Source organism: Lolium rigidum, chromosome 4 (genome assembly GCF_022539505.1).
Source record: "Lolium rigidum isolate FL_2022 chromosome 4, APGP_CSIRO_Lrig_0.1, whole genome shotgun sequence".
In the NCBI taxonomy this organism is placed as follows: Eukaryota; Viridiplantae; Streptophyta; class Magnoliopsida; order Poales; family Poaceae; genus Lolium; species Lolium rigidum.
In genome coordinates, this window is record NC_061511.1 from 231,696,346 (window position 1) to 231,721,771 (window position 25,426).

A 25,426-nucleotide genomic window follows, 5' to 3' on the forward strand; every position below is an offset into this window, starting at 1 on the left:
AATATTACATTGCCGTGCTCGTCAAGGATCCGCCTTCCATCAATGTCGTACTGGATCCGGATACTTCATGGGCCTTCACGGATCCGGCCTCCTTCGTAGGTCGGTTAAGATCCGGCTCCTTGCTCCTGGGCTGGACTTCATCCTCTCTGATCTACAGCAACTGGGCCGCCCGATGGGCCACATGCCACATCACCATCTGTGGGCCACCCGGGCTTGCCGGATCTAGGCCATGCCGTTGATACACCCATAAAGTATACCCACAACAGTAGCCCCCGAAGTTCTCCGAGATTCATCATTCCTCCGGCTTCATTTAGCTCGGATCCGAAGAGAATCTTGAAGAGCTTCCAAAACTTTCTTGTTTCCGACTTCAATCAACCGGAAATCATTTGTCTTTCTATAACGGTATCTTGGCAGATTTTTCACCTTCGTTGCGCTTAAACTTCCTTTTTTCCCGCGCTAAATTTTCGGAGATGCGAATCTTCAGCCAGAAAGTTCGGAGTTGCTCAGTTCAGGTTACCGCTGCCTCGATTTCACCACTTTAACCTAAGACACGTGGCGGCCATCCAGCGGTGTGACCGTTCCGTTTCTGCCGTTGGATCCGGCTCACGAATCTCCACGCGGGGTCTATAAATACCCCTCTCGATCGGTAACTTCCATTCTTTTCACCGCATCCTCTCTTCATCTTCTTCCTCCCGACAGCGCCGCCCCCTAGACCTCATCTCCGGCGAGCTCCTCCACGGAGAGCTTCACCCGCCGCCGCTCCAGTGCCGATTTCGACTCGAGCTGCGCGCGGTTGATCGAGAAATTTCTCCCGCCGCCGATTCGTGGTCATCCGGGGCTTCGCACGCCAAGTCCGGCGACCTCAACTTCGCCGGTGCGACGGGGAACCGCGACACCATTAACGGTAAGCTTCGCCGGACCCGTAGAAGAAGAACTAGTGTAGATTAGCTTAACTCCGGCTACTCAGATCATTTCGCCATATGCATGCAGCAGGAAACATGTCCACTAATTCACCTAAATGTACTGGTAGTTCTCCGAATAGTCCAGAACCAAGTTCGATGGAACCAAGCTGTCCGGAACCATTAGCTTTCCTACCACCACATATTTCTGACACCAGGTTAGCTCAACCTTTCTCCGCATCTTCCAGCAACGCACTAGGCCGGATCCCAACCCTCCAAGAGATCCATGAAGAACTCGAAGGACAAGCTAGGATGGCCGCAAAAGTGCAGGAGGCGGAGCTGAAGAAGGCTTCCAAAGCCCGGAATCACGAAGGTGAAAAGGGGCAATGGTGGCCATGTGAAGTCAAAGACTCAGAACTTAGAGACCTCCAGAACGAGGGTATGATTTCTCCGCATTGGAGTTTCATGAAAGACTCCGTCACCCCAAACCAGATCCAGACGAATGCGTCCTGATGAAGGCCTGGGTAGAGCGCGGTCTATCGCTCCCCTGTTCCGAATTCTTTCTCTCCGTCCTTTCCACATACGGCCTCCAACCACACAACATATGTCCTAACTCTTACCTCCTCCTCTCAAACTTCGTGACGCTCTGCGAAGGGCATCTCGAAATTCGCCCCGACATCCGCCTATGGCAATTCTTTTTCCGAGTCAAGAAGGAGACAAAGGACAAGGTTATGGTGAACTGCGGAAGCATGACTTTTATGCTCCACCCTGGAAGGATGTATCCGCCTCACTCTTCTCACGAGTCCGTTCGGTATTGGAACGCCGGATGGTTTTATGTGAAAAACATCCAAGTTCTGGGCGTCCATGACGGGCTACCCAAGTTCGTCGACAAGCCTCCGGAAGAACTAGCCAGCTAGAGCTTCGTCCCCACCCTTGCTCACTTCCCCATTCTGGAGAAAGCAGCGCGGAGGATTTCCTAGTTAGTCCACGACGGGCTAACCGGAACTGACCTCACTCTCAGTTGGTTCTCTCGCCGGATCCAACCGCTGAAGTATAACCCACGCCTGATCTGCGAGTACACCCGGGTGGATGATCAACTCTGAGTCTCCCACGACAATCTGCCAGCGGATTCTCTGAAGAGGAGGATCAAGACGCTTGTGAAGATTCCCCGGGGCCAACCGATCCCGGAAATAGTGAAAGACATCAACATGAACAAACAGTGTCCTCCGGTACGTATCCGTGCCTTGTTATTTTAACTTCTCATTTTTCGAAGTGTTTTAATCTTTCCATGTTTTCCTCTCCAGCTCAACTCTTTGGCGGAGGAGGACTTTCGAAGTATACTCCGAGTGCCTGTTAGTGGCGACGCGGCGGAGGAGGATCCGGAGTACGATGACGAGGAAGAGGAAGAGCAAGCCCCCAAGAAGGCTGCTACTCGTACCGTCAAACGCCCCCGTGCCAAGGTTTCCGGCACCGAAGCCGGAGCCAGCGGCGAGGCCTCCGCCAAGAAGGCCAAAACCAAGCCACCCCCGCTCGACTCGAAGAAGGCGGAACGTGATCGCCTCAAGATGCTGACCACAGCAGGAAGAGGATCGCGCCCGCTCATTCCCGGTGCCACGTAAGTATCCGAGTTCATACCTCTTTTTTGACTTGTGCAGTTTTTGCTTACACATTTCCTTTGCTTGTTGTAGGAACCCAACCACCACCACCACACGGACCAACACCCAGAAGCCTATCACAAAGTACATGAAAGCATCTCCAGCTGTTGGTCCTCCTACTCCAGCTCCGCCAAGTACCTCTCACGCTGCTCCCTAGCTATCTCCGCCCAAAGCTCAACCTTCGCCTACTCCTGCTATCGAAACGCAAGTGGAAATCATTCCAGTGAGTAGCGAGAAGGTAGGCGAAGAAAACTCCAGAACGAAGCGACCTGCTCAAGAAGAAGCTCAGATCCAAGGTCAAGAGGAGGCGGAAATTTCCTCGGAACGGGCTGAAGCTGCGGCTAGTGATGCCGTCGGATTTCTGGAGAATTTTGGCGATCCGACTGATCTTACCTCCACCCCCAAAGCATATGCAACCAAGTTTTTCAATAAACTTACTGAGGAGGAGAAGTGGAATCTTGAACAAGATCTGCTTAACTCCATGCTCAATAACACCTGGGGCAAAGCTGATGCGGAATCGTCGGAGATTCAGAATTTCAAGAAGGAGGTCGGGGAATTCTGCGACAAGCTTCTCGTCAAGCGCAAGGTATCTCCTAGTAGCCCCCAAGTATCTAGGCGGAAACTTAGCAAAAGTTAGCACCTGGATACTTAGAGTAGAATGAACTGAAGAAACAATTTTTTAAAGTGATGTAGTAGCCCCCAAGCGTTATGGCGGAAATGTTTCCGGCAATAATGCTTCGAAAAGGTGAACATATTTAAAGCATAATCGGAACTTATTCCTGCTCTGCTTCTGTTATAGGAACAACAAGCGCTGCATTACGAGTTCCACAAGAACATCGCCTTGCAGCACCGCATCACCTTGACCCAGGCGGAGAAAATCCGTGCTGCTAAGAATGATAATGCAGAACTAAAGAAACAGCTAGCGGAAGCCCAAGGTTTGTTTCCAGCCAAGCTTGTCATTAGTCCAGATTCCGACTATTGAATTAATTGTTTAACTTAACTTGGACATGTACATCTTCTTCCCTCGCTGCTGCCTCCTCCGAGCTAGAGAACCTGTGCTCCTCTTATAAAGATCTAGAGACAAAGCTCATGGAGGTGAAACAGAAATGAGAGCATGCGGAGAAATAGCTGGCGAAGAAGAACTCTGTGCTCATCAAAAAGGAAGGCGAATTTGCGATGAAGCGAAAGGCTGGCAGCGACACAATACAAAAGCTGCAGAAGGAAGTCAATGGGCTCCGGAAATATACGGATACTGCGGAGAAAGCTTGAGACATTCTCGACGCAGATGTCTTTGGTAGGTATCCGGAACTTTCCAAATCAAATTTAACCTTGAATTCAATCTTACGCTTGTCTCCGATCATATCATGCAGAGCCATTTGGATATGATGAAGAGCGCCGCAAACAGTTTCCCCGTGATGACCTGCTCCAGCTCGTCGGAGAGCACTGCAAAGATTTGATCTCATCATGCCGGAAAATCTGCCATAATCTGGTACTCAAGGACAGCCGTACTTGCGACGTCCACGGGCTTATTCAGAGAATGGATATTCTTCCGGAACTGGTTGTAGATCTTCAAGCCTCATGAGCTCGAGGTGCTGCTGCAATGTCTTTGACCATGTGCCCGGCTCATAACCCGGAGCTTGATTTAGACAGAGTCACTACCGGAGTTCCCCCGACTGCAGATGTCGGTGCACTCCTGAATGCAGTTAGTGGCTATGACACCCGGATTGCCCGACGAATCCGCCACGACGAATTTTACGATAAGGTTGTGCTTCCTGCCGACGAGCCTCTTGAAGCAAAGCTTGAGAAGGAACGTGAGGCGAAAACGCGACCCTCCGGATCCGGTGACGGGAGCCAGTACACCTGGACAAGCTCCAAGGAGGCCAGGAAAAACAAGTCCTAGGGCAACGCAGCGTCTCCGACTGAAGAGGATGAAGAGAGCGATGATGATGACGCATCTTTTCCGCTTCAAGATGAAGAGAAAAGCGCGCCGGAACCAGATGTTGAAGGTTGCTCTTCTCCAACCAAGAAGTGAAAGACTCATTCCTGCGGGAAGAAAACAATGCATCATTTTGGCCCCATCGAGGGTTTGTAATATAACTTAAATATTCTTAAGTAGCTAGGAACGAAACAACTACATGTGGGCGGAAAACTTATCCTGCGATCCTTTATGTTTTATGAATGCATGTTTCTTTCGCTGAAAAAGCAAGTGCTAGTTTCTAAGTTTCCGGCTTGCTCACTTGACCTTCCACGAGCCGGAAGACCTTTAGCCGGAAACGCTCGCCTGCGGCGATGAAGCCCAATGGCGATCCGTCAATAACCGCGGAAACAAGCCCCCAGCCAAGGTGCCGGAAGTCGCTACCAGGAATCCATGAGTTCACAACGAAAAACTTGTCCACCAGAAAACTTAAGCTTACGTCCTAAAGGATGATTTTGAAAAATCACAACTTTCATACACGCCTAGGCGGAAACATCCAGCTCTGCGGTTTTAGTCAGAAAACTTTACACGATCTAATAATGAACAACTAAAGGAGGTAAAAGACTCAAAGAGTGAACCATATGCTTTATTTCATTGATCATGTATAACTATTACAAAGTATGTAAAAATTGCTAAGTGTGGAAAGGACGTAGCTGTGCTATATTCTAAGGGCGGTCTGTTTCATTGTATATGTCACCCGGATCCTCCCGTTTACGTTTCCGGTGCCAATTGGCGGGTTTGTCTTTCAACTCACGGAAATCAACGAGGTAATAAGATCCATTATGCAGCACTTTGCTGATGACGAAGGGTCCTTCCCATGGAGATTGCAACTTATGCTCTTTCACCTGTCGAAGGCGGAGGACCAGGTCACCTATCGTAAACGAGCGATTCCAAACTCGACGGCTGTGATAGCATCGGAGTTTCTGCTGGTAAATGGTGGAACGCTGGTCAGCTAAGTTCCGAGCTTCTTCAATCAGGTCCACAGAAAGCTGTCGAGCCTCGTCAGCTGTATCTTCGTTGTAGGCGGAAACTCGCGGGGAGTCGTGGATGATGTCGGAAGGAAGCACAGCTTCAGATCCGTATACTAGGAAGAAAGGGGTAAACCCTGTTGATCTGTTAGGGGTAGTTCGCAAACTCCACAGAACAGAATCCAACTCCTCAGCCCAAGCTCCGGCTGCGCGTCGCAGCGGTTCCTCAAGGCGAGGTTTGACTCCGGCTAGTATGAGACCATTGGCTCGCTTGACCTGCCCATTAGACTGTGGATGTGCCACAGATGCCAGGTCAAGCCGGATCCCAAGGTCGTGACAATAATCCTTCAGTTCTCCTTGTGCGAAGTTCGTACCATTATCTGTGATTATGCTATGTGGGATGCCATATCTCACTACGAGGCTGCAGACGAATTTTAGTGCCGTAGCACCATCGGCTTTTCTCACTGGCTTTGCCTCGATCCACTTACTGAACTTGTCAATAGCGACCAAGAGGTACTCAAAACCGCCAGGAGATGATTTTTTCAGCTTTCCAACCATATCAAGCCCCCAGACCGCGAACGGCCAAGTGATAGGGATGGTCTCGAGCTCCTGAGCTGGAGCATTTGGTTGGGTAGCGTAATATTGATAGCCTCGACAGGTTTTCACTATTTTCTCAGCATCTTCTTTAGCTGTGATCCAGTAAAATCCTTGCCGAAAGGCTTTTGCAACGAGGGACCTGGGAGCAGTGTGATGCCCGCAATCCCCTGCGTGGATCTCTCTGAGGATCTCAATGCCATCTTGGTTTGAGACGCATTTCAGAAACACCCCATTTAGGCTTCGCTTGTAGAGTTGTCCATCAACTATTGTGTAGGATCTTGCTCGTCTGATGATCTGTCGTGCGAGGACTTCGTCCTCCGGCAACTTCTGATCGATGAGGTAATCCAGGAAAGGCTGCGTCCAAGCTGGAATGATAACCATCACCTCCTTAGCCGGAGACACTGCCACATCTGGATTTTCCGGGTTAGCGCCCTTTACCGAGGGTATCTGTAGGTGCTCAAGGAAAATTCTGGGAGGAATGGGTTTCCTGCCGGATCCGAGCTTGGACAGCATATCTGCCGCTGTGTTATCATCTCTCCTGATGTACTTGACTTCATATCCGAGGAAGCACTTGGCGATCTCGTCAACTTCGTCTCTGTAAGCCGCCATGATGGAGTTTCTGGCGTTCCAGGTTCCGGCTACTTGTTGAGCCACCAGGTCGGAATCTCCGCAGCATATGATGTGCATGATCCCAATTTCCATAACGATGCACAGACCGTGTAGTAGAGCCTCGTATTCCGCCATATTGTTTGTAGCTTCAAAGTGAATCTGCAGAACGTACTGCAGTTCTTCTCCGGTTGGGGACTTTAGTGTGACTCCAGCCCCCAAGCCTTGATGTTGCTTGGATCCGTCGAAGTGCATGACCCAAGTTTCCGGTTCCGGCTCAAGTTCGGCATCCGGAGCTTCTGTCCAATCAACGACGAAATCCGCCAAAATCTGGGACTTGATCGTGGTTCTGGCTTTGTAATTGATGTTGAAGGCGGATAGTTCTATGCCTCATTTTACTGTGCGTCCTGTTGCGTCAGCGTTGTTAAGAATCATTGACAGTGGAGCTTTGCTCACAACTGTCATGGGGTGCTCTTGAAAGTAGTGCCTCAGCTTTCGGCTACCTAGGAACACGCCGTAGGCTAGCTTCTGAAAGTGAGGGTAGCGCTGTTTGGATTCCGTCAGTACCTCGCTAATGTAATAGACGGGCCTTTGGACTCCGTATTCATGACCTTCTTCCTTTCGCTCCACCACGATAACGATGACCTTGTTGGAGGCTGCCAGGTAGAGGAGCATAGGCTCTGACTCAGCCGGAGCTGCCAAAATAGGTGGGGAAGTAAGTAAATCTTTCAACCCCTGAAGTGCTGCATCTGCTGCGTCGTCCCAGACAAATTTGTCCGTTTTCTTCAACAATTTCTAGAGAGGTAGTGCCTTCTCACCAAGACGGCTAACAAACCTACTAATTGCAGCAACGCAACCAGTTAGTCGTTGCACATCTTTGAGACAAGTTGGCCTTTTGATATACAGGATAGCCTTGATTTTCTCCGGGTTTACTTTGATGCCTTTGTGAGACACGATGAAGCCAAGGAGTTTTCCGGCTGGTACGCCAAAGACGCATTTTAGCGGATTTAACATCATCTTGTACCGTCGGAGATTTTCAAAGGTTTCTGTGAGGTCGCTGATCAGATTGGATCCTTTCCGGGTCATGACCGCGATGTCGTCGATGTATGCATGCACGTTCCAGCCAATTTGGTCCTTCAGGCATCGCTGCATCGTACGTTGGTAGGTGGCACCTGCATTTTTCAAACCAAAGGGCATGGTGACGTAGCAGTAAGTGCCAAAGGGCGTGATGAACGAGATCGCCTTTTGGTCGGACTTCTTCATCCGGATCTGATGATACCCGGAATATGCGTCAAGAAAACACAGAAGTTCCGCCCCAGCCGTCGAATCAATGACTTGGTCAATGCGCGGCAAGGGGAACGGATCCTTCGGACAATGCTTATTCAAGCCGGAGTAATCGATGCACATTCTTAGTATTTTAGAATTCTTTTTGGGTACAAGGACGGGATTTGCGACCCAATCAGTATGGATAACTTCTATTACAAAACCTGCCTCTAGTAACTTTGCTAATTCCATCCCTATGGCGCGGCGCTTCTTGTCTCCAAATCGTCGCATAGCTTGCTTCACCGGTTTAGCACCCGAATTTATGTTGAGGTAGTGCTCGGCGAGCTCCCTTGGTACTCCGGACATGTCAGAAGGTTGCCATGCGAAGATATCCATGTTAGCTCGGAGGAACTCGACGAGCGCGCTTTCCTATTTGGGGTCCATGTTGGCTCTGACCGACACCTGCTTGGAGCTGTCTCCTACCTTGAGGTCGACCTTCTTGGTGTCTATCGCAGCCTTGAATGAGTTTTTCTGCTCAGAGATCTGTTTATTGGTGGTCTGCATCTCAGTCGGATCCACCGCGGCTCTGTAGCCTTGCAGCTCCTCTCCGGATATTACAGATTCTGCGAAGGCGGCTTCGCCTATTTCGCACTCTCGAGCTTTCTTGTAATCTCCAGATACGGTAATCATACCGTTAGGACCCGAAGTCTTGAGCTTATTGTAGATGTAGCACGCCCTTGCGTGAAACTTGTGGTAGGTGGGCCTGCCGAAGATGACGTGGTAGGAGCTCTTGAAAGGCACAACTTCGAACGTGATCATTTCTTCGCGGAAATTATTAACATCGCCGAAGGCCACGGGAAGTCTGATGCTGCCAAGAGAATAAGCTTTTTTACCCGGAACCACACCATGAAACTCAGTGTTGCTGTGCTTGAGCTGTTCCTTGGTAAGCCGCATCTTCTCCAGAGTCTCCAGGTACATGATATTCAAGCTGGCTCCGCCATCCATAAGGCACTTGGAGAAGTCGAAACCATCGATGCGGGGACTCACAACCAGGGCGTAGCACTATTTTGGAATGATGGTTGGATGATCCGCCCTATCAAACGTGCAAGGGTTTTCCGACCACCTGACATACTGCGGCACTGTGGCGTTCAGGATCCGGAGAGCTGATTTGTTGGCATGGACTGTGGGTGTTCCGAGGAAGGTGTGGTATGCACCAGCGCTCTTTTTGACGAAGGGGTTGGATTTGTTTGCCGCGGAAGCCTCTTTGGGATCCGGCGAAGCATCATCCTCATCCATCGCCTCAGAACTATCATCGTCCTTTTCCTTGTTCTTGCCCTTGCCTCCTTTGCCGCGTGGGCGGTGCTTCCGGGCTCGCTTGTATCCTGCATCCGGGTTGCCTTTTAAGTCATTGACCCACTTGCAGTTGCGGTTAGTATGGGAGGATTTGCCAGTAGCCGGATCCATGTGGGCCAGGCATGGATGTCCCGATACTCCTCATATGTTTGGGGAGCATGGAATCCAGCAGCGGTGACCTCGTCAGTGCGCTGTTGACCCCTGCCGGCTCCACCTCCACGTCCGCGGCCTCTTCCGCCTCCTTGACCTCTGCGTTGGAACGCCATGGCGACCATGTCGGATCCGCCGCTCTTCTGGTCATCAGGGGGATTCTTCCGCTTATTGTTGTTGTTGATGCTGCCATTATCACGGTTTTTCTTCTATTGGTGCTGGGGTATGGCTGTAGCAGCAAGTTCTCCTCCTGCGTCGTCATCGGCGGTGGAGTGAGTACTTGCAATGCCGATCATTTCATCCAACGTTAACTTGTTTTCATTGATCAGGCAAGTAAGCTTGTGCCGGAGCAGTCCTCCCCTTTGCAGTCCACCGATGAAGGCGTGCATAGCTGTGCGATTATCCACGTTCTCACACTCGTTCCTGGTTGCTAACCATTGTGTGAGGAAACTCTGTGATGTTTCGCCTTTCTTCTGGATACATGCTTGCAGGTCACTTGTAGTGGCAGGTCTTTTGTAGGTGCCCCTGAAGTGCTTCTCAAAGGCGATCTTCATGTCAAACCAACAAAAGATGGTGTTCTCCGGGAGGTCGCCAAGCCAAGTACGAGCTGAACCAATAAGGTACAACTGAAGCATGCGGCAGGCGATTATCTGGTTCCCTCCGGCGAAGCTTACTGCATTGAAGTAGTCTTCGATCCATGTATCGGGCCTTTCACTGCCATCATAGTGCTTCAGATTTCCGGGTAGCTTAAGGTTCAAGCCTTTTGGGTAGGGCTCCTCTCGGATCATCCTGCCAAAGCATTTTGGGCCAATGTATTCAGATCTGTACTCATTGAGACGTTCCCTTGCGTCGCGTGGGCCGGTGCGGGGGGACTTCGAGCGGGAGCGGGATCTCCGGCCTCCGCCTCCGCCTCCACCTCCCCCACTAGGTGGCGGGGAGGGAGATTTGTGAGGGGGCCTGTGGGACCTTTTGCTTCCGCCTTCGGATCCACCACGTCCTTCATGCTGCTGACTCCGGCTTCGGTGGCTACCTTCCCCATGATGGCGGTCGCCTCCATCGTTCTGGCTTCTACGGGGCTCCGGCTCACGTTCTTCATTCCGGCTCCGACGAGGTTCCGGCGTACGCTCCGTGTTCCGATTCTTCTGAGGGACCGCGTTGTCACGGATATTGATTCCGCCAGGCCCATGGGGTCTGGTGTTTCCGACTGGACTACGACGGTGAGGGGGCGGAGGAGGTGCCTGGTTTCGCGGCGGAGGTGATGGGTTCCGGTACTTGTCTCTTCCAGTGTACATCGGATCATTTCCCTTTCTTGGGTCCGTCGGAGGTGTTTTCGAGGGTACCGGGATCGGATTTGGATGTTCTCTGGTCCTTCTTCTGCGCTCCGTGGATCCGGTGCGCGATTCATCGTCACGTTGCTGTCTTCCGGAGGCGTCCTTCTGCGCGGTGGATACACAGAGATCCGGGTTGGATTCCAATCTGCGCGAAGTGTCTGCCTTGCTCTGTCGCTTCATTGCTGAAGCTACCAGCGTGCGGATGTGTGCGATGTCGATTTCCTCATCTTGCTTGGCCAAGATCTCCGCAGCTTTCTTCATATTATCCTTTGGAGTGGCGAGTGGCTGCTGATTTGTGGGGGTTGCAAAATTGATCTTTCGGGGGCCAATGGCCTCCCGGCGGATTCTATCTGCTTCCTTACCAGCATCCTCCATCATGGTTTCCCATTGTGCTCGGAGTTTCTTAGCCTCAGCCAAGCAATTTGCGGCTTCGCGCTCCCTCTTGAGGAAACTTTCCATCACTGCTCCTGCTTCTTGCCTTTCCTCCAGCATTGCAGCTGCAGTGTTGGCAAATACCCTGGCGGTGGCCAGCATCTCCTTTCTTTTTTGCTTCTAGAACTTCAGGATCTGCGGCTTCATCTGGAGTTATTGGTTTGTTGAGAATTTCCGAGTGCGCAATAGGCACCCCGGCCAGCTTGTTCGACGAGCTCATCCGCGGACATATATTCTGTGTGCCCGGAGATGTGTCCTTCTCCGGATTCCGGCGCGACGCGGTAGCGAGGCCGCGAAGGCGGAGTCTCCGAAGTGGATGGGTCCCGGAGTCCGACGTCAGTCGGAGTTTCTTCTTTAGTTTCCTGCTCTAGCCCAGTTATGGTTGCAAGGACATGTTTAGGCGGAGCGGATTCTGCTTCGGCTGCCTCCTCATCTGCCAACTCTTTCATGGCTCGATCGTACTCCTCTGTGTTCATGGTGGAAACATCATCTGACTCTGGGCTCAAATTGCCCAGGATTGATTCTTCTTTGTCTCCGGCATCCTCTTGCTGATCTGGGGCGTCGCTGTCTCCGGTAGCCTCCTGCTGATCCGGGGCGTCGCTGTCTCTGGTAGCCTCAACCTACATGGGTCCGGCTCCTTCCTGAGGAGGGGCGGTTCCTGCGGTATGTGCGAGGAAGTGCACGAAGTGGCACCTTTGCTTCTCTAACACCTGGGAGACCCAGGAGGGTCTGCATTGGTCTTCCACCGTAATTTCCTGCTCAGGGGCGGATTGGGTGGGAGTTGAAATTTCTAGATCTAAGGCGGAACCTTCCTTAGGAGGCTCCTGCATCTCGGATCGGATTTTCGCGACAGCGTCCTGCTCAGCGGCGGTCGCGTCAGCGTGACTTACCAGAGCGTTTTCGTCGGAATCGACGGTCTCGCCGATGAAGATGTGTATCCGCCCAATCGGGACAATGGAGAGCTTGACGGGGTTTGTCCTAGCCGGAATCCAGCACTCATCCTGAGGGACGATCGGAAAGTTGCCGGCGTACAAGACGCGCCCCACGGCGATGGTGTTGCCGATGCCTCCGAAGGTAGAACCCTCCCGGTTCCGGCCTCCAGACGCCGCTGGCCCCACGGTGGACGCCAACTGTCGTTGCCTATTCGACGGTATCTCGGAGGAGGGATCCTCACGAGGGGGAGAAGAAGTGGGGGCCATCGGGTAGAGAGTCCTCGAGACGGTGGTACGCGATTTACCCAGCTTCGGAACACCTGCACGATGACAGGGCCTACTGTTGCTTGTCTGGAATTATCTGGGCGCTTTCGCGTTGTTACAATGAGTTGTGGTTGTGCCTCTAGGGCTCCCAGGATCCGGCTTATAAAGGCGCTCGGATCTAGGGTTTACACGGAGAGTCCTAGCCGGAATACAAGATGCCTAACTACGGAATATTACATTGCCGTGCTCGTCAAGGATCCACCTTCCATCAATGTCGTACTGGATCCGGATACTTCATGGGCCTTCACGGATTCAGCCTCCTTCGTAGGTCGGTTAAGATCCGGCTCCTTGCTCCTGGGCTGGACTTCATCCTCTCTGATCTACAGCAACTGGGCCGCCCGATGGGCCACATGCCACATCACCATATGTGGGCCACCCGGGCTTGCCGGATCTAGGCCATGCCGTTGATACACCCATAAAGTATACCCACAACAGGGAGGGAGTATGCTCCCTATTAATTGTTTCGTTTGTTATTAGAAGGTTTGTGTTGAGGATGTTATTAGGGGATATCGGCAACGACGGGCTACGACGGCAGATCTAAGGCAATCACTCAGGGATCATTTCAATGACAACGTGGATCAAAGTGGGCCACTGAATTTCCATGATAAGGACTTTTTTTCTAAAGTTGCAGTTAACTAAAATTCTTGTTGGATATTTTGATATAATTGTGCTGCTCAAAGTTTTACATATTAAAATGATACATGGGTCTCCCAATATTGTCTCTCCACTATACGTCGCCACCCCCCACAACCCGCACCACCATAACCACCACACATACATAAGGGAGAACCCTAGCACCGTCTCCTCCCTCCCTCCTTCTTTCCCCCGTCGTAACAAATATTTTGAAAGGTGTGGCAGACGATAGAGGGGAAATGAGTATATATGCTCCCTATTTGTTAGAAGGCTGGTGCGGAGGATGTTATTTGGGGATATTGGCAACAACGGGCTACGGAAAATCTAGGGCAATCATTCAGGGATCCTTTCCATGACAATGTGCATCGATGTGGGCCCCTAAATCTCCATGATAAGGAATTTTTCTAAATTTTAAATTAATTAACTTAAATTGTTGTTGGATATTCTGATATAATTAATTGTGCTGATCAAATATTTAGATATTCAAATGACACGTGGGTCGCCCATCCCTCCCTACTCGTCTCTCCACTATAGGTCGCCACCCCCCCGCACCCGCAAAACCATATATAAACCACCACACATGCATAAGAGGGAGGAACCTAGCCGTCTCCTCCCTCCCTTGATCCTTCTTCCCCTGTTGTTGATGGAAATCAATTGAGGCTTGTACAAAGCGCAGGCCCATTTTATGTGTTTAGCATAAGCCACGCTTAGATGTCGCTTAGCTTATTTCAGTTTTGTAGCGTTTGACTGCTCATTACACATCGACAAAATACATTTCAATAAACAAGTCTCTCTAACAAAGGAAGATAAAGAAAATGTACATTGTGAATGAAAATCAACTGAAGACTTCTCAAGCACGTTCTCATTAAAACAAGTCTCCTACAAAGGAAGAGAAAGAAAATGCACGTTGTGAATGAAAATCAACTGCAGACTTCTCAAACCCGTTCTCAGTAAAACAAGTCTCTCCTACAAAGGAAGAGAAAGAAAATGTACATTGTGAATAAAAATCAACTAAAGATTTGACAAGCCCGTTTTATGTCTTATGTTGAGGCCTCGCTTTAGTGGTTTGGGCTTAGTCGGGTTCGAAACCCCATTAGCAGTCACAGCAAAACACAGTCCCCATCGCATCTTCTCACGCGCCGCTTTAAGTACGTTTCAACAACAACAACAAAAAATAGCACGCAAGATTAAGAACGAACTAAATTTAGATGGGATTGAAGTAGTAATAATTATACGTACATGATTAAGAAGTGTGTCCATGCAAGAGGTTTTGCTTTCGTGCAGTGTGACTGGAATTTAAGTCGTCACCGTTGTGGAACTTCGGTCACACTGCACGAAACACTCTTAATAACAAAAAAGTGTTTGGTGCAGTGTACCGAAGTATCACAACAGCGACGGGCTAGAACCGATCCACGTCGAGGCATAGTGTTACGGTCGTGATCATCCATGTATATATATCTCTGCATATAGTAAGAAACTTACATAAGCTTTTCAAACTATATATATATATATATATATATATATATATATATATATATATATATATATATATATATATATATATTTGACTTTGAATCTAACCTTATATGTGGAGTAATATGGTGCAGTACTGAACTACGGACAAAACAATAAAAAGTACACACGAATTCAATTGATCTAGTGAGCCCACATATATAACAAGAGATTACATGTCCCATTACTAGAGAAATACAATCGTAAGAAAAGATCGGCGCGACTATGCTGATCGATGGGCGACAGGACATGGTTGTACACCTTCGGCGGCGTGTGGCAGATCGGCGCAACTATGGACTTAAGTGTAGGCTCAGTCCACGCGTTGGCGCCAACATCGATGACGCTGCCGAGGCTTCTTGCACCCTCCGCTGGCTCTGGTCTTCGCAGGCAATCTGCTCTTCTCGGTCCGATGGCGGAATAGGAGAGAACCCGCCGTGCACCGACTGGCTGCTCTTCTCCTATCTCGAGTGCTACGTCATCGCGCGAATCACGCCATAGAGATGGACGAAAGCGTAAAGAGGTATAGTGTTTTCTTCAAAAACAGCTGGTTGTGCTGAATATATACCGTGGTGAAGGATATATGTTTTTTTTAAGAAAAATATGGGCTCATCTAGTTGCGAAGGTGCGGCCCACCTTAAATGAAAAAAGTGGGTCCCCCTATGTGGCTCCCACCTCATTGCTGCAACATCTGTCGATCTTTCGTCCAGAGAAAATCACGAGTGGAGAGAGGCAGAGTGCGCCTAGCCTGTTTGGATGAAGCGGGAGACATGTATCACCTTTTATGGTGATGCTGACTATGGACCTGATAGCAAATGTCAGTATGGGCTTCCAATGGATACGAGTGAGATTTCTCACGCACGAAGCAAAGTGGTACAAGCCCCTGCAGTAGAGTTGTCCTATCAGTACCCCAGTCGGTGCTCATCTATCAATTCCTCTATCCTTTTGTCAGTCACGGCCATGTCGAGTGTTGAAGAAGAAAGTCCATCTACCGTAGCCACGGGAATTTGACAAATTAACCATTTTCCTCAGAAGAATGCACTAAATGACCTCCAAGCGAAACTATTTCAATCCCCTAGGCCAGTTAGGGGACTGAAATAGTTTCGCCCAGAGGTCATTTCGTGTATTCTTTTGAGGAAATGGGTTAATTTTGTCAAACTCTACCATATCCGATCGTCGTTGAACTGTTCCGAAGAGTTGCTTGCGGCAGACTTGTACTGACACCGCATGTGATTGCTATAAAAGCACCACCTAGCTACCCCAAAATTAGTAATGCCAGTCTTGGGAGGGAAGATTCATGGACAGAGTTGGAGCATCTGGGTCAGCTAACCCTGCTTATGTGGGCATTATGAGATGAGGCCAAGCGACCTTATCTTGTTCTCCTCATGCTTGGAGATGGTGGACGCGGACCAGTCAAGACTGGCTTTGGCTGCACCTGTAGTGGCACTAGAGCCGGCGGATCCCTTCTTCTTGCCCATGGTCGCTGAGAGTTTGTGGAAGCAGAGGCAATGGCGAGGAGGAAGCAAGGAAAGAAGATGAGCAGTATGGAGGCGTAAAAAGTGAAAACATGACAATGTCCCCCATTTATAACAAGGAATGACTAGGGATCGTGGCCGTTACTTTGGCATCATGGGAAGATGGGCAAGAATCCAATCGTACACGTGTCAACAAGATAGGTAAATCGGCGGCCCATTACTCCCACTACATGCGGAAATTGAGGAGGTGCCTCGGTCAACGCGCAAGAACTAGTCTTTTCCTAACTGACCGCGCAGAAGTAGGGTGGGCCCGTCAGGTCACGTCCTGTCAATCGAACCGCCGCAGTGACCACGTCATTAATGATGTCATCAAAAGTATCGGCTCCTCGTGAAGCATCCGAACAAGTTTATGCCATTCGAGTAGTAAAGGCTTGAGTCTACACACGGTTGCAAGCATCCGTGCCTAGACTCGGGGGCTACTCCCATCGGGAGCACTGGACACGCACCCGATAAAAATTATAGACTCGAAGGTTTCAGAAGACCCAGAATCATGCCCGGGGACTTGATTCTGAAGTAGAGTAACGTTGTTTTGCCATCAGCAGTTAACCAGTGTCGATGTATCGAGTAAAGCTGGGCACATTACTCAAATCCCTTACGTACTGTCAATTGGCATGACTTTACGTGAAGTTATTGAAGACCCGATATACAAAAGATATCGGATGAATTCCATAGCTTGCAAAAACATATCGGCAGTTGAAGACATTCGAGTGGTATAACTTGAGTCTATACACGGTTGCAAGCATCTGTGCCTAGACTCGGGGGCTACTCCCATCGGGAGCGCTGGACGCGCACCCGATAAAAATGAGATTTCTGTTTTCAAGAATGATCAAGATCTTCCGGCAATTATGGACGTTCGACAGAAGACAACTTTAGTCCCTGCCCAAAGCTTTACTTCGGCCAGTCACTCGGGGGCTACTGATGTGGGCATTACCCTTCGGGTAACCCATATTATGTTACCTCTTACGACCCAACCAGGGGCCCATTAAGATCATCCACCGAACAAGGTGGGCCGCTATGATGGTTCCGAAGAAATATACTTGATGAACAAGGCAAGAAGACGAAGAACAAGGAAAGTCTAGACGTAGGACTCTTTGTAACCTAGTCGAACCCGGACAGAACTCTCGAGACCTGGCTCACAATATAAGGACCAGGAGAGGGTCTGCCGAGGGACACAATCAACATAGCTAGAATCTCCGCAAGTCTAGAGCTAGGTCACAAGAAATCTTAGCCTCTCGATGAGATCTTAGTCTTAGCCTTTGGCTACCCCACTGTAACCCGATAATTTCGATAATCAAGATCAGACAAGCAGGAAGTAAGGGTTTTACCTCATCGAGGGCCCCGAACCTGGGTAAATCTCTCTCCCCATTTGTTTGGTATCTGATGTCTCGTGTCAGCCTGCAGGATTCCGTCAACCCTAAGCCCCAAAAGGCGAGCATTGCCGAGGAGTACCCTCGACACCTGTAGAGAACCTTCATCACCATCTCACTATGCTGGGCACCGGAGTAGCTGACCCCAGCCAAACATGACACTGGGAATATTTTGAGATTTCAAGCTATTTTGCTACTCCCTCCGATCCATACTACTTGATGCTAAAATGGATGCATCTACAACTAAAATGTGTCTAGTTACATCTATATTAGCATCAAGTAATATGAATCGCAGAGAGTAGTTTTAATTAATCAAAAATCCAAATTTTACATGAAATAATTTAAACACTCGTAGATTTAAAGATGTTTGGACCATTAAAAACACTTCTATCCATACATTTTCCTACAATAGCACTTCTTCCCGAATAGCACGCGAAGTCGGAGGTTGCTGACCTCACGACAGTCCTTGAGGGTAAGGGCAAAGAGTTGGAGGATGTCATCGCCGAACATAAAAGCAATCTTGCCGCCGCGCTGCAAGAGAGGGACGTGGCTCTTACGGCGACCACGACGGTGCAAAAGCAGCTTGCGGCGTTGAAGGAGAAGCACGCCAAGGAACTCACCGCGAAAAAGGAGGCTTCTGCGGCTACCATCCTAACGATGCAGAAGGAGAAGACCAGCTTCGAATCATTTGTCCGGGAGATGTCGCGGCAGCTTCTCGGTAAGTGTTCGTGCCTTTTTGTTGTTGTTGACTATTCCATTGTTCCTCCTGCTGTCGTGGTTGCCGAGGTCGCCAGTCCCCGAGCGTGGCTAGTCCGCTTGGGGGTCCAGTCCCCTAGCGTGGCGAGTCCGCTTGGGGGTCCAGTCCCCGAGCGTGGCGAGTCCGCTTGGGGGTCCAGTCCCCGAGCGTGGCGAGTCCGCTTGGGGGTCCAGTCCCCGAGCGTGGCTAGTCCGCTTGGGGTCCAGCTGATGAGTGCTGACTTGCCTTGTTGTTCTTTGTCTTTTAGGGACATGCGAGTTCGTGGAAACAGCGACCCCCCGCGAGTGCCTTGAGACCGCGACGACGCGCATTATTCAGTGTGCGGGGGATATCCTGGCGGCGCTCCAGTACCTAAACCTGCGAGAGCGGATTCCGCGCGATGTTGCTTCGGTCTTCAAGGCCATCACCGATGTTTCGGCGGTGGTGGACTGGCTGCATCACTCGTCATGGCGGGTGGGCATCACCATGGCTCTGAGCATGGTGCTCGCCCACTACTCCGAGGGCTTTGATGTGGAGGAAGTGACGGCGGGATTTCCGTCCGAGACCGGCGACTTCGACGTCGCGGAGGTGCTGCACCTTATGGACCTGGTCCGTCCGTATGCTGACCGTGTGCTGGCGATGGCGGACCTGGAGACGCACATTACCAGCCAGATGGCTCCGGAGGATGCTGAGAAGGAACAGTCTGGAGAGGGGCCGAAGGACTTCCCCGCCGAGCGCCTGTTCCATGCTGCCGCCACGAAGACCTTGTCGACGTACCCTATCGTGAAGTATACGCCGAAGTTCCTGCATGGAGATGGTGGTGCGGAGCCGGTGGTCGGCCCCAAGGCTGGTGCTTCCGAGTAGGGGAGCTTTGCTCGTGTGTGTGTGTGGGGGGGGGGGTGTGCCCCCCTTATTCCTGTAATTAGATATTTTGTTCCCGCGAGTCTATGGAAGCGACTCGCGGGTTCTTTTGGTTAATAACAATCTTATGTATGGAGCATGTTTACCTTGTTTGGCGAGGTTTAGTTGACTGCAAAATGTTTTTTGTTTTGTTTCGAGCTGCTATTTTTGTTAGCTAGCCTACTAGCCATGGTCCGAGGGACCAGTCGCTGGGCAACCCCGATGAAGGCTATCGACATGACTGTTTTCCTGTTTGAGCTAGGTATTCGTTTTGTGAAGTCCCCAGTCGCAGTACGTAGTCGTCTAGTGCGAATAGCTGCTTCAAAGGTAGGGGAGAGTGGCGGTTGGGGTGTGCTGTTTTGTAGGGCGCCGCTCGTTGTGGCCCGATGGGCCAGTCGCATGGCGACCCCGAAGGAGGTTCTTGTTTCGGCATTTTTCCCTAGCGAGACGCGGGTCCATTTTGCGGAGTCCCCGGTCGTAGTACTTAGCTTTTCCAAGTCACCGTCCTAGGGTAGAGGAGGGCGGTTGTATGCTGTGTAACTTAGCATTGGTCGGTTGCTAGGGACCGGGGAGCTGGTCGAGCGGGCGACCCTACTGTAGGATCCAGTCATTGTTTTCGCTTGACGGCATAAGGAGCGGGGAGTGGGCTAGTCCTGGTGTTGCGACTGGCTTGCCCACCTCGTCCTTGTTAGCCGAGCTACTTAGCTGTTCGTGGATTGCTCTATCAGTAGAAGCAAACGAAAGTCTCCCGGTTCCTGAGCTGCGCGGCTTGGCGACTAGCTCGTATCGGTGACTTGGGAGATATGTTTGTGCGGTGCACGGTTATATGTAGGGATTGGCGAATGTGAGATGAGTGAACAGTATCTTTATTGATGCTCGGTTGTTGCTTACATTGTGACTAGGTATAAAACCGGCGAAGAAGATTGATGTTCCAGGGGCGCTCGACCTCTCTGGTGAGTGGCTCGCCTTTGTCATCTTTGCGCACGTCCGTGAGGTAGTAGGCGTCATTGCCGAGTACGCGGCTGATGGCGAATGGCCCTTCCCTTGGCGGGGACAGCTTTTGCATACCTTTCTTATCCTGGATTAGCCGAAGGACTAGGTCGCCTTCCTGGACGGATCGGCTGCGGACGCGGCGACTGTGATAGCGCCGGAGGCCTTCCTGATATATGGCCATCCTGGAGAGTGCGAGGTCCCGTTCCTCGTTGAGGAGGTCGACTCCATCTTGGCGGGCGAGCTCGTTTTCTTCTTCGGTGTAGTTCATGATGCGTGGCGAGTTGTGATCGATGTCAGTGGGCATGACTGCTTCTGCGCCGTATACCAGGAAGAAGGGCGTGTAGCCCGTCGACCTGTTTGGAGTTGTGCGTATGCCCCAGAGTACGGAGGGTAGTTCTTCTGCCCAGCATCCGGCCGCGCGTTCCAAGGGCACCTCCAGTCGCGGCTTGATTCCGTGGAGGATGCTCTGGTTTGCTCTCTCTGCTTGGCCAGTGGACTCGGGGTGCGCGACTAAGGCGAGGTCGAGTCGGATCCCATATTCTTCGCAGAAGTCCGCCATCTCTCCTTTCGCGAAGTTCGTGCCATTGTCGGTGATGATGTTGTGCGGGTATCCGTAGCGGTAGATCAATTCCCGCAGGAACTTCGTGGCAGTTTTGCCATCGCACTTCTTGATGGGTTTTGCTTCTACCCATTTTGTGAACTTGTCGACGGCGACGAGGAGGTGGGTGTACCCGCCAGGGGCTATTTTGAACTTGCCCACCATATCCATGCCCCAAATGGCGAATGGCCAAGTGAGGGGGATGGTCTTGAGTGCTAAGCCTAGCATGTGCGACTGGCTCGCGTATTTCTGGCACCCGACGCACGCACGGACGAGTTCGACTGTGTCGGCATGGGCTGTTGACCAGTAGAAGCCGTGCCTGAAGGCTTTGGCCACTATCGAGCGTGCGCCCGTGTGATGGCCGCAGTCCCCTGCGTGTATGTCGTGCAGGATTTTGCATCCCTCTTCGGCGGTGACGCACCGCTGAAACACTCCAGAGATGCTGCGCTTATAAAGCTCTTGGTTGATGATGGTGAAGGACTTGTATCGGCGCACGATCATGCGTGCCTCCGTTTTGTCCATGGGCAGGACTTGCCGCTCGAGGTAGTTGATGTACGGCTCCGTCCAGTCCCCAGCGTCCGAGACGACTGCGACTAGCACGGAGTCGGGTGCGGGTGGCTCGGCGATGTCGACCTCGCGGGGTACTCACACCGACGGGTGGGTGAGGATGTCGAGGAAGACGCCCAGCGGGGGTGGTTGTCGCTTGGAGCCAAGCCTGGAGAGCGCGTCGGCCTCCTCGTTCTTGCGCCTGTCGACCCATTCGACGATGTGCCCGGTGAAGCTGGCACCGGCCTGCTTGACCGCCCGCTTGTAGGCAATCATGTTGGCGTTGGTGGCGTCGCAGGTGCCGGAGGTTTGGCTAGCGACGAGATCGGAGTCGCCGAAGCAGCGCAGTCTTGTTGCGCCCATCTCCTTGGCAATCCGCATTCCATGGAGGAGTGCCTCGTATTCGGCCATGTTGTTGGTGCAGGGCTCGAATTGTAGCTGCAGGACGTACCTCATAGTGTCGCCCTTTGGTCAGATGAGGATGATCCCTGCTCCCGCCACTTCGAGGTTCTTGGAGCCGTCGAAGTAGAGGATCCAATGCTTGAGGTCCGCCGGGGAGGTTGGCAGTTGTGCTTCCTCCCAGTCGACGAAGAAATTAGCCAGCGCCTGGGACTTGACCGCACGGCGTGGCTCATATGTGATGTTGTGGACGCCGAGCTCGACTGCCCACTTGGCGACTCGACTGGTTGCATCGCGATTGAGGATGATGTCGGCGAGTGGCATTGAGGCGACGACCTTGATGGGGTGCTCGTGGAAGTAGGGGGGCTGTCGCCGCTGGGCCCTGAACACGGAGTAGACCAGCTTTTGGTAGTGTGAGTACCGTTGCTTTGACTCGGTGAGGGCTTCGCTGATGTGGTAGACTGGGCGCTGTATGAGCTGCTCCTTTCCTTCTTCCTTGCGCTCGACGACCATGACTGCGCTCAAGGTACGATTGGACGCGGCGACGTAGAGGAGCATGGTTTCTTGGGGTAGAGGAGCAGCGAGGACGGGTGCGTTTTGCAGGGCGTCTTTGAGAGTTTCCAAGGCCTTTTGTGCTTCTTCCGTCCACTTGAAGGAATCAGACTTCTTCAGGAGGCGGTAGAGTGGCATGGCCTTGTCACCGAGCCGAGGTATGAAGCGACTGAGTGCTGCGACTCGTCCGGCGAGCTTTTGTGCGTCGAGGAGATAGGCGGGTCTTTTGGTGCGCATGACCACCGATGTTTTGTCCGGGTTGGGCTCGATGCCGCGCTTGGAGACGACGTAGCTGAGTAGCTGTCCCGAGGGAACCCCAAAGGTGCACTTCAGGGGGTTGAGCTTGATCTGGTAGCGCCGGAGGTTGGCGAAGGTCTCGGTGAGGTCGGCGACTAGGTCATCCTGCCGAGTCGACTTCACCACCACGTCGTCGATGTACACGTGGATGTTGCGCCCGATTTGGCTCTCGAGGCAGCTGTTCATGCACCGCTGGTAGGTGGCTCCGGTGTTCCTGCGGCCGAAGGTCATGGCGGTGTAGCAGTAGGCGTCGAGTGGCATGATGAACGCAGTTTTCTCCTGGTCTTCAACCGCCATCTTGATCTGGTTGTACCCGGAGTATGCGTCGAGGAAACATAGCGACTCCGAGCCTGCGACTGCATCAATGATCCGATCGATTCGCGGTAGGATGAATGGGTCCTTCTGGCAGGCACGATTGAGACTTGTGTAGTCTATACATATTCGCCACGTCTTGTTTTTCTTCAGCACCAGTACTGGGTTTGCCAGCCACTTGGGGTGCTTGATTTCCATGATGAAACCAGCGGCCAGTAGCCGGTTCACCTCTTCGGCGATTCCGCGCCGTCGTTCTTCGCCTACGGGCCGCATTGTTTGTCTGACGGGGTGCGCGGTGGGATCAACGTGGAGATTGTGCTCAGAAAGTTCTCTCGGGACACCTGGCATATCAAAAGGTTTCCATGCAAAGATATCTCAATTCTCATGGAGGAACTTGATGAGCGTGCTTTCCTATTGGGCGGATAGGCCCATTTCAATGATAACCTGCCTACTCGGATCATTCTCTACCAAATCTACTCGGCGCGTGTCAGTCGTCGGCTGGAAGGTCGCCATGGACGAGTCAAGTGCTGACGTGCGACAGTAGCTTCCTTGTGACGGTAAAGCACTCGTCCGTTGGGAACCCCAAGAGGAAGGTGTGATGCGTACAGCAGCAAGTTTTCCCTCAGTAAGAAACCAAGGTTTATCGAACCAGTAGGAGATGAAGGCCACGTGAAGGTTGTTGGTGAAGGAGTGTAGTGCGGCGCAACACCAGGGATTCCGGCGCCAACGTGGAACCTGCACAACACAATCAAAATACTTTGCCCCAACTTAACAGTGAGGTTGTCAATCTCACCGGCTTGCTGTAAACAAAGGATTAAATGTATGGTGTGGAGAATAATGTTTGTTTGCAAAGAACAGCAGAGAACAATGATTGCAGTAGGTTGTATTTCAGATGTAAAAGAATGGACCGGGGTCCACAGTTCACTAGTGGTGTCTCTCCAATAAGATAAATAGCATGTTGGGTGAACAAATTACGAGTTGGGCAATTGACAAATAGAGAGGGCATAACAATGCACATACATATCATGATGACTACTATGAGATTTACTTAGGGCATTACGACAAAGAACATAGACCGCTATCCAGGTATGCATCTATGCCTAAAAAGTCCATCTTCGGGTTAGCATCCGCACCCCTTCCGATATTAAGTTGCAAACAACGGACAATTGCATTAAGTATGGTGCGTAATGTAATCAACACAAATATCCTTAGACAAAGCACGATGTTTTATCCCTAGTGGCAACGAGCACATCCACAACCTTAGAACTTTCCGTCACTCGTCCTGCATTCAATGGAGGCATGAACCCACTATCGAGCATAAATACTCCCTCTTGGAGTTACAAGTATCAACTTGGCCGAGCCTCTACTAGCAACGGAGAGCATGCAAGATCATAAACAACACATATATGACGAGATCAATAATCAACTTGACATAGTATTCCATATTCATCGGATCCCACCAAACACAACATGTAGCATTACAAATAGATGATCTTGATCATGATAGGCAGCTCACAAGATCTAAACATGATAGCACAAGAGGAGAAGACAACCATCTAGCTACTTGCTATGGACCCATAGTCCAAGGATGAACTACTCACGCATCAATCCGGAGGCGAGCATGATGATGTAGAGTCCTCCGGTGATGATTCCCCTCTCCGGCGAGGTGCCGGCGGTGATCTCCTGAATCCCCCGAGATGGGATTGGCGGCGACGGCGTCTCCGTAACTTTTCTCGTATCGTGGCTCTCGGTACTAGGGTTTTCGCGATGGAGAGTATAAGTAGGCGGAAGGGCAGAGTCGGAGGAGGCACGGGGGCCCCACACCATAGGGCGGCGTGGGCCCCACCTTGGCCGCCACTACTAGGGAAAGGCCCATTGCCGGCGCACCTAAAACCCCCATTGCCGGCGCACCACAAGCCCGCCGGTGCGAACGCGCCGGTGATAAACGGACCTGCCGGCGCACCAGGTTGTGCGCCGGCGATATCTCGGCTACCGCCGGCGCACCACCCTGCTTCGCCGGCAAAGATCTATTTCACCGGCGCACTATCGAGTGCGCCGCGCAGATGCTTCCAGCACCGGCGCATGCCACGTGCGCCGGCAATGTGTTATTTAGGTGCGCCGGCAATTAATTCGAAAATTCTTTTTTCCACTTTTTTCCAGCATATTACAATACAATTTTGACAAGCAGTATATATTTACAACGCAGTTCATATTTATACGAGTATTACATGCAATATGAGAAGCACATAGAGAGCCAAGTTTCATTTCGGTATCGGTACACAAATACGCAAGTCTCGTTTCGGAATGTGTTGATTTCATACAACACATGTGCATATGCAACACCGAACGGCGAAGTTTCACAAAGTTAGAAGTCTTGGTACATAGTCGTCACAAGTATCGTCATACACCTCACAATGTAGGTCCTAACCTAAACTAGAATCACATAGAACATGACCAACATGGTCATGACCATCATCACGAAGGCCATGGTCTTCATCCGGTTCCTCCTCATGTCCCTCATCTCTCCCGCTAGATAACGGGCGTATCTTCCTTCCGCCTCCACC